Here is a 10,762-nt window from a genome sequence, read left to right on the forward strand (position 1 = left end):
CACCTTCATGGCCGCAATACTATCAGTATTCAATGCCGTGGCAATCATGGTCCCCCCAACCTAGTCCAACCCCTTCATAGTCCCAGAGATGGCGTGGACCTCCTCTTCCTTTAGGATATTTCTCCCAGCCTATGCCGCAACAGAAATTATGGCTTCCATCTAATGCCTCCACTAGTAATCCTCCTCCTTTTCCATGAATTCCTATTCAATCCAACCTGAACCCAAACAATAGGGGGCTCAATAGGTTGAGCCACTTAACCTTCCTGCATGCATTATTTCCACCGTGGAATGTAATGAATTGAATCTCTAGTCCGGTTAGGTGGTAAATACTCAGACTTCATAGATAATTGTTGAACATACTAATGATGAAGCCTCGAAACCAGAACTTAGGAATTATCCTAGAATAACTAGGGGTGATTCAATGAAAGTTCCCATGGAACAAAATCCCCCTTCTCAAATAATTGTTACTCAAGGATGTCAGGCTGGTCCACCTTATCCTGAGAGACTATCCTTGAGCAAACAAATTCCTCGTATTGAATTTGACTTTTTGGAGGAATTGAAAAAATTATTTGTCAAAATCCTATTACTTTAGCCTACGAAGGATGTACCTATTTATGTTAAAAAGAGAAAATAATTTTGTTCTAAGAAAATTGGAAGAAAATCAAAAGATCTACTCACTATTCATGTCATGGGGAAATTATCATATATAATGTTGGGGAAGCCTACACCTGTCAAATATGGGGATCCAGGGAACCCGATTCTTATAGTATAGATTAATGGAGTTGATATGCCAAATGTGCTGGTAGAACTAGGAGCTACAATTAAAGTTATAACTTCCACAACTGTACATACCTTAGGCCTGATTGATCTTAAACCAACTCCTATAGTCTTCGAACTTGCAGACTAGTCCATTGTATGACTGGTAGGGAAGTTAGAATATGTGACCATCTCTGTAGATTTGTCACAGTACTCTGTTGATCTCCTAGTGCTTCATACCTAATCTCTAGCCTGGGGACATCCTTTTATTTTAGGAAGACCTTGGCTTGTGATTGCAGACACTTATATTGGGTGTCGATCGGGAAATATGGTAATATCCAATGGGGAAATCACAAAGAATCTTATCCTTTATCCCCTTGCAGAACCGAGTTCATCAGTTAAACCAGGATTTACCTTAATGCAAAAATATCCACCTATGGAGGAGCTTGAACCTGAAAATGAAGATATTAGATCAATTCTTACCATTGGTGAAGCCCTCTATTTTAAAGATGAAATGGAAGATGATGCTATTAGCACATTTATCAGTAGTCCCAACTCTATTTCTGATTCAACCTACCAGTTATTAGAATTTGTTATGAGTTGCATCATTCAGGAAACCATTGAACCAAAAACTGAAGTTGAAAACATTCATGTTATTGCACCCCATAACAATATTCCTATAGAAATCGATCTAGGGAAAATGTTGAATGTTAATCCTAACCTTTCACCTTCCCAGTCTGAATAGTTGTTGAAAGTCCTTCGAGATTAGAAGGAATCTTTCACCTATGAATATAAAGATATGAAAGGAATCCCTGCTGATCTATGTACCCATCACATATACATAAAAGAAGAATGTCAACCTGTTAGACAACCACAGAGAAGGATGAATCCTGCCTTGAAGAACATTGTCAAAGAAGAACTATAGAAGCTACTAGATGTTGGGTTTATTTATCCAATCTCGGACAATCAATGGGTATCCCCATTGGTAATTGTTCTAAATAAAAATGGAAAGTGGAGGATTTGTGTTGATTATAGGAAATTGAATAAAGAAACTAAAAAATACCACTTTTGCTTACCCTTTATTGACCAGGCCCTCGATACATTAGCCGAGACTGAGTTCTTATCCTTTCTGGACGGATTTAGTGGATATAACCAGACCTAGATAGCTCTTGAGGATCATGATACAACTAATTTTACTTTCCCTTGGGGAACCTTTGCATACTAAGTCCTTCTATTTGGCCTTTGTAATGCACCCGCTTCCTTTCAACGGGCAATACTGGGAATTTTTTCTGATCTGGTTAATGACAGTGTTGAAATCTACATGGATGATGTCACCCCTTATGGGGATTCTTTCGAATACGGTATGGAAAAATTAGAGAGAGTACTTAAACAATGCAAATAGACACATGTTTCCCTTAGTACATTAAAATGCCACATGATGATGGAAGAAGGAATAGTTTTGGGACACTTGCTTTTAGCTGTAGGAATATGGGTTGATCCTGCTAAGGTAGAGGTAATCTTAAATTTTCCTACACCAAAGACACCAAGGGAAGTACATAGCTTTATTGGTTATGCTAGCTATTATAGACATTTTATAGAAAAAATTCTAAGATTTTCCATTTATTACCTAAATAAATAGAATTTGTGTGGACAAATGCATGTGAAGTAACTTTCTTGCAAATCAAAGAACTTTTCTGTAAAGCTCTGATATTACGTGGTCCTGGCTGGAAGATCCCATTTCATATCTCCACATATGCTTCTCATACAGTAGTAGGGGAAGTCTTTGGACAACAAGAGGACAAGAAACTGTATGTGATTTATTATGTCAGCAAGAACCTAACTACTCTTGAACTGAATTATATGGTAACTGAAAAAGAGTTTTTGGCTATTATCTATGTTATTAATAAATTTCAGCATTATATTACATGGTATCCCAGTTTTGTGCACACTAATCATTCAGCCATCAGGTATGTGATGAATAAATTGATAACTCTTGGTCAAAATACAAGATGGTTATTGTTGATATAAGAATATGATATTATCATTATAGGTAAACTAGGAAAAGATAATGTAGTACCAAATTTCCTGTCTAGGTTGTATACTAATGATGAAGATACACCTATACAAGATATTTTTCTAGATAAACATCTTTTTGAAATTTCTACTCACACTTTGTGGTATGTAGATATTGCTAAATATCTTGCTACAAGAAAAGTACCTCATCATTTTCCACACAGAGAGCAGTAAAAAATCATCCATCACAGTGGTCGTTACTCATGGATAGAGGGATGCCTCTTCTATACAAGACCTGAATAGTAAATCACATTGTGTAGGTGACGATGAAATCTACGACATTCTGAAAGCTACCCACGATGGCCCTTGCAGGGGGGCATTTTGCAGATAAGCAGGTAGGTCATAAGGTGTTGCAAGTGGGGTACTATTCACCCTCTATTTTTCGAGATGCAAGGAAATATGTTCGAGGATGCCATAGTTCCCAACGGATGGGTCAGCCTGGTCAATTGGATGAGATGTCATTACAACCTCAATTAGTTCTTAATCCCTTTGAGAAATGGGCTATTGATTTTGTTGGGCCGTTCAATCCTCCTTGACATCAGAAAGTTCACATTCTGGTCTACACAGACTACGTGACAAAGTGGGTAGAAGCCAAATCTATCGCAAAAGCCACATAACAGGTTGTCTCAGACTTTTTATTTGAAGAAATTTTTGTCCAGTACAGAGCTCCTAGAGAGATAGTTTTAGATGGAGGGGCACAATTCACATCACATCTAGTAGCAGCGATGATGACGTCTAAATATGGAATCAAACACAAAGTGACATCTCCATATCATCCTAGGGTGAATGGTCAAATTGATGGCACAAATATAGTACTGGAGAATATCCTCACAAAGGTTGTAGCAAACCATTGCTAAAATTGGGCTGAAAAAATTCCTGAAGCACTTTGGGCATATAGAACAGCATGGCAAAATACAACAAGATTTTCACCATACGATCTTGTCTATGGGAAATCCCCTTTGTTTCTGGTAGAATTCAAAATTAAGATGCTCATGACAGCTCTTGAAGTAGGTTTGGATCTTTCAACAGCCCAGAAACACCGACTGAAACAACTAAATGAGTTAGATGAAATCTGTTTGATAGTTGTATAGAATACTACTGCAATCCAACAACAACAAACCAAGTGACATGCCAAACTCATCAAGAAAAAAGTGTTTCAAAAGGTTGATTGGGCATTATTCTATGACTCTCAGTCCAAGGAATTTAAGGGGAAGCTTTGCTCTAAATGGATGGGACCATATGAAGTTGACACAATGTTTGATAATGGTTATGTTAAACTTGTAACAATCGATGAGGCACATACTCCTTTGCTAATAAATGGACATCACCTCATATTGTATCACCGTCTAGCCTCTAGGGACTCCTTTATTTAAAATTTCTCTTATAACTCTGGTTTTGAAATTATTTGTGCAGAGAACTCTTCCTCTGCACCTCTATCAGTACCTCTTTTCTTGCAAGTGTTGTTACTCTGCCAATGTTACTCCGTCGGTGCTGTTACTCCACCGATGTTACTTTGGTTATGTTGTTACTCTATCGATGTTATTACTATGCCAATGTTGTTACTTTTTCGATGCTATTACTCCACCGTTACTTCACCGATGTTGTTACTCTGTAGGTGTTGTTACTCCACTGATGCTATTACTCACCAGTGTTGTTACTTCGCCGATGTTGTTACTTCGTTAGTGTTGTTACTCTGCCAATATTGTTACTCCACCAATGTTGATACTATATCAAGGTAAGTAGCCAGGTACGTCCCTAGCTGACTTCGTGGATTTGATTGGTATTTCACTTATGACATGACCAAACACGACCGAGGATGGTCATCCCTTAGTTGGGGGGAGGTATCGCACTTAATGTTAAATATATAGTATTTAATAGAAATAATGTTAGACCATCATTGCTATTAAACCTTGTGCCAACTCGTACATCCCACGATCATTACCACTATGATTTGTATCAATCTGTGATCCCCACCATACCCTACACATTTATCCACACACATTGGAACTTGAATCATGTCGACAACATTAATTTGCGGTATTTTCCAATGCATTTGATTAATTACCATAATCATCACAGATTTACCATTGATTTTTCCATAACCTTTGTCTGTATTTCCCTATCACCATATTCCTTGTTACCATAATCCATGTCATCGTAACTCTACTAGCTAACACCTCCTCAATGTTTTTGCTGCTACAGAGCAACTGGCGGAATGGGTGTTCAATTTGTTAGGCATGAGCTGGAAGATACAGTGTAGGTGCAGTGTCAACCGATGTATGGCATGTTTTTTTGGGATCTTGGATGGCACATTGTTGGCTTGAGGGGGCCTAACCTAGGTTCAACGTTAATTAGCCAAACAAATCCCTACACTACTAACCCTTTCGACATCAGCCTGTGGAGCATGGATTGAATGCTCACCTGAAGCAATATGGGGGGATGCTGGAACCAGGTTTCCACACCATGAAATGGTTGTGATGTCGTTTGATTCCTTCTATCCTTGCCTTCACGTAGGTTGCTTCTTTCTAGGGCTTGCAAGATGAGCCCTCTAATCCATTCTTCTGTACCACCGCAAAAGGGTACGATCGACCTTCGTGAAACACTAACATGTTGCTCAGGTACTTTTGCTTTGCTATGGTAGCGTGCCATGAAGATTCCCAAATTATTCTAAGTGATTTTCTTATCTCATCAAATACTTAAAGTTAACACTGTGTAAGCAGATATTCGTAATTGCATTTAATTATTCAATGTAATTGTATTCATTCTATAGGTTTTAACCCCGTACAGAAATTACCTACATACTAATTCTAAAACATAGAAAATAAACAATGCGAGAGCATAACACATAAAACACATATACATAGAGATTTTCCCACAGGATCCCAAAATCGGGACTACTAGCTTGATTTTACATTATATTCCTTTCAATGTTAAAATACATATTTATACATGTCGAAGCATCCAATACCATGGACCAAAAACTATCGCGTCCAATACCATGGACTGAAAACCATCGCGTCCAAAAACATGTGCGAAAATCATGCACAAAACCATAGGTGGGTTCGCCCATCCTAGGTCCAAAACCAAAATTTTCCAGGGTACTGTGCAAGACCCCATAAAGTGGGGTTACGGGTATGTCTCAAACCCCCTGTGACCACCCCACTATACAATAGGTGCAACGAAGGGGGGCTCCACCCCCCCTCTAACCCCCCAGTTAACTACGTGGCCTAGTCGTGGAAAGAATATAACACAACCCAACATTCTCCCACTTGTTGTTTTCTTTCCACAAGGGGCCACAAGAGAGCTTAGTCATTTTTCCGGCCCTGAAACGCCCATTGTCTCTCTACACCAAGAGAACTTCTCAGAGCTCACAAATTTTGTCAATGCATCTGCAGTATTCTTCAAAGTGTCCAACTTTACCAGCAACACCTTTCTGTCTTCTATCATATCCCTCACAAAGTGATACTGAACATCAATGTGCTTTGTCTTTGAAGGATATGCAAGGTTCTTTGCCAAGAAAATAGAACTTTGGCTATCACAATCTATCCTTATAGCTCCCTATACTAACCCCATATTTGAACACAATCTCTACAACCAAACTGCTTCCTTGCTTGCATGAGTGGCTGCCATGTATTCTGCCTCTGTAGTTGATAGTGCCACTATAGATTGTTTCTTACTCATCCAACTGACTGCACCTCCAAATAGGTTAAACACATACCCACTTGTAGATCTTCTCTGATCTAGATCTCCAGCCCAGTCAGCATCAACAAAGCCACGAATATCTAACACTCTATCTAATCCTAGTCTTCCTTGGTAGCACAAACCATAATTACTAGTGCCATGCAAATACCTAAAAACCCGCTTCACTACTATCCAGTGCTCCTTCCCTGGTTTTGACATAAACCTGCCCAACACTCCCACTACATGTGCAATATCTAGTCTAGTACAAATTATTGCATACATCAAGCTACTGATTGCACCTGCATATGGAACATGGGACATGTCCTCTTCCTCTTCTTGTGTCTTGGGACACTGTTCAGCAGATAACCTCACACCTACAGGAATAGGAACCTTCATCGGTTTACTATCCTACATATTAAACCTCTGCAGTATTCTCTCGACATACTTCCTCTGGTTTAACCAGAGCTTCCTCTTTACTCGATCTCGTTTAATTTCCATGCCCAAAATATAGTTTGCGGCACCAAGATCTTTCATGTCGAATTTGGAGGACAATTGGGTCTTCAAATCCTGGATAATTTCCTTGTCATTTCCAATCAGCAACATATCATCCACATATAAGAATAGATAAATAACACGGTCACCAATTAATTTAAAATACGCACAATGATCTGCTTTGCTTATGGTGAAGCCAAGTCCCCGTATAAATGTATCAAATTTCTAATACCACATCCTTGGTTACTGTCTTAACCCATACAGAGACTTCTTTAACTCGTATACCAGTTCTTTCTTGCCCTTCACCGCAAAGCCTTCAGGTTGCTTCATGTATATTTCCTCTTCCAGATCCCCGTGAAGAAATGTTGTCTTCACATCCATCTGTTCTACCTCAAAATCAAAAGAAGCAACAACAAATAAAAGTAATCTAATAGAAGTTACCTTGGCAACAAGAGAAAAAATATCACCAAAATCAATTCCCGACACCTAGGAATAACCTTTTGCTACCAACCGAGGTTTGTATTTCTCCACCTTTCCTTCTGCATTTTCTTGTTTTTGAACACCCATTTGCTGCCAATGGGTTTCCTTCCAGCTGGAAACTCCACCGGGTCCCAAGCCTTATTTTTGTGCAAAGATGCCATTTCATTAACCATGGCCTCTTTCCAGAGTTTTCCATCCTCTGTATCTACTGCTTCCTTCACAGTTTTTGGATCATCATCAGTAATAGATAAAGAAAAATTTGAACAGAAAGCAGATGGACTATACCTTTCTGGCTGCCTTCTTTCTTGAACTGATCTTCTCACACCCGGAGTTTGTGGCTCTTCATCTTCTGATTTCTCCTCTACTGTAGAGTCTGATTCTTCCTCCTTTAGCTCAAACTTTATCTTCTCAGGTTCCTTTGGTTGGACTTCATGTTTAATAACATCTTTCACCTCTATGAACACCACGTCTCAGCTGTACACAACCTTCCTTGTTACTGGATTCCAAAGCTTATAACCCTTTAAACCATGATCCTTATACCCAATAAAGATGCACTTTTCATATTTACTATCCAACTTGGTTCTTTTCTTCTTTGGAACATGTACATATGCATCACATCCAAATACCCTCAGATGTGAAAGAGAGGGTTTCTTACCAGTCCATACCTCTTGTGGATTTTTATCCTCCAACGCTGATGAAAGTGATCTGTTGACTAGGTAACATGCTGTCTCCATGGCCTCTGCCTAGAATTCCTATCCTAACCCGGCACCAATGAGCATGCTTCTTGCCCTTTCCATCAACGTCTTGTTCATTCTTTCTGCAACTCCATTTTGCTGAGGTGTATATGGAGTAGTCTTCTTCCAGGCTATACCACACTTCTTACATAATTCTTCAAATTCCTTACTGCAAAAATCTCTACCGTTATCTATTCTCAGCACCTTTATCTTCTTCTCTGTTTGGTTTTCCACTGGAGCCTTAAATTCTTTAAACTTGTCAAAGACTTCAGATTTCTTCTTAAGGAAATATATCCATGTATTCCTTGAGAAGTCATCTATAAATGATACATAGTACATAGACTTACCCAGTGATGGAACCTTCACAGGTCCAAACACATCACTGTGCACAAGCTCTAATATATGTTTCGCCCTCTTACCACCAGAGGGGAAACTCACCTGATTCTGCTTTCCGTATAAAAAAATTTCACAGAAATCAAAATCCAGAGAGCTATTACTCATACCTTCTACCATACCTTTACCATGAAGTATTCGAAGTCCCTACTCTCCAATATGTCCAAGCATTTGGTGCCACAACATGGTCTTCTCTCCAGAGACCACTAGATTTTTTTCTCCACTTTCAGGAATCACAGAACTATTGCACCCATAAACAACAATGCTACCTTGCAACTTGTACAGAGTTCCAATCTGAACTCCCCACATCAATACCAGTTCTCCCCAAACCATCTTGCAAGTATCCTTCTCAAACACTGTTTTTACATTTGCATCATCCAGCTTGCTTACAAAAATCAGATTTCTGGCCAATGCAGGAATATGCAAAACACCCGGAAGTGTTCTAACCCTTCCACCTTGCAACTTCAACTTTACTATTCCGCGACCAATGATTCTAGCCTTCTTTTCATACCCCAAGAAGACATCACCACCATCATATTTCTCATACTCGCAGAACCACTCTCTATGGGGAGTGAAGTGAAAGGACGCACCTGAGTCAATCAACCATGCCTCATGATCTACATGTGTACTTGAAGAAGCCAAGTACACATCCCCATCTTCATCTGAGGTGGTTTTCACTTCTACAGAAGGAGTATCATCAGATCCCTTTCCTTTATCAAGAGCCTTAGATTTACAGTCTCTTTTGAAGTGCCCTTCGTTTCCGCATTTCCAGCACACCACCTTTACAGGTTTTCCTAGAGATTTAGATCTCCCACTTGATGGCTTATTTTTGTTTCTGTTATGGGACTGTCCTTGTACAGACAAGGCATCACCATTCTGGATCTCCATATTTTTCCATCTCATCTCCTTTGTCAGAAAGGTTGAGACTATTTCATCAAACTGCAAGGCAGTTGCATTGCTACCTATTGCAATAACCAGACTATCCCACGAATCTGGTAGAGAACACAACAAACTGATGCACTTATCTTCATTTGAAATTTTAATATCAATAGATGCTAACTGACTTACCATAGTATTAAATGTGTTTAGATGATCTGTCACCGAGTCTCCATCTTTCATCCTTAGGTTATACAACTTTTTCTGCAGGAACAGTTTATTAACCAAAGACTTAGATTGGTACAAAATCCATAACTTGTCCCACAAAGACTTCGCCATAGCTTCCCCTGATACATTCAACAATACTGAATCTGAGACACACGATCGTATTGTGCTCTTTGCCTTCCGATCCAACTTCTTCCATTCTTCATCAGACACTCCTGTTGGTTTAGTACCTAGATCTACCGCGATCCACTAATCTTTATCCACCAACAGATCCTCCATCTTGAGTTTCCACAACTCAAAAATCTGACCATTAAATTTCTCGATCTCTATCTTTCCACTACTTGCCATCATCTTTCACCACTAGAATCAATCCCATAGATCTCCCACTGAATAAGGTCTACCACAGGCCCAAGCGAAACCCCTCAGCAATAAAGGCATCCCATTGAAGCCAAAAACAGCTCTGATACCAAATGTAGGTTTTAACCCCGTACAGAAATTACCTGCATATGAATTCTAAAACATAAAAAAATAAACAATGCGAGAGCATAACACATAGAACACATATACATAGAGATTTTCCGACTGGATCCCAATACTAGGACTACCAGCTTGATTTTTCATTATATTCCTTTCAATGTTACAATACATATTTATACATGCCGAAGCATCCAATACCATGGACCGAAAACCATCGCATCCAATACCATGAACTGAAAATCATCGCGTCCAAAAACATGTGCGAAAATCATGCACAAAACCATAGGTGGTTCAGCCCATCCTAACATAGGGTCCAAAACCAAAATTTTCTAGGGCGCTACCCCAGACCCCATAAAGTGGGGTTATGGGTATGCCTCAAACCCCCTGTGACCCCCCGCTTGCTACACAATCGATGCAACAAAGGGGGGCTCTGGCCCCCCTCTAACCCCCAAGTTAACTATGTGGGCTAGTCGTGGAAAGTATATAACACAACCCAACACATTCGTGCATCATATAACCATAATAAACGAAATTCATCCATAAAATATCCAAATGCATCAACAGAAAAAAGACAA

This window comes from Pinus tabuliformis, chromosome 6 (assembly GCF_031772625.1).
Source record: "Pinus tabuliformis cultivar Carrire ecotype Pingquan chromosome 6, CPIR1, whole genome shotgun sequence".
NCBI classification, from domain to species: Eukaryota; Viridiplantae; Streptophyta; class Pinopsida; order Pinales; family Pinaceae; genus Pinus; species Pinus tabuliformis.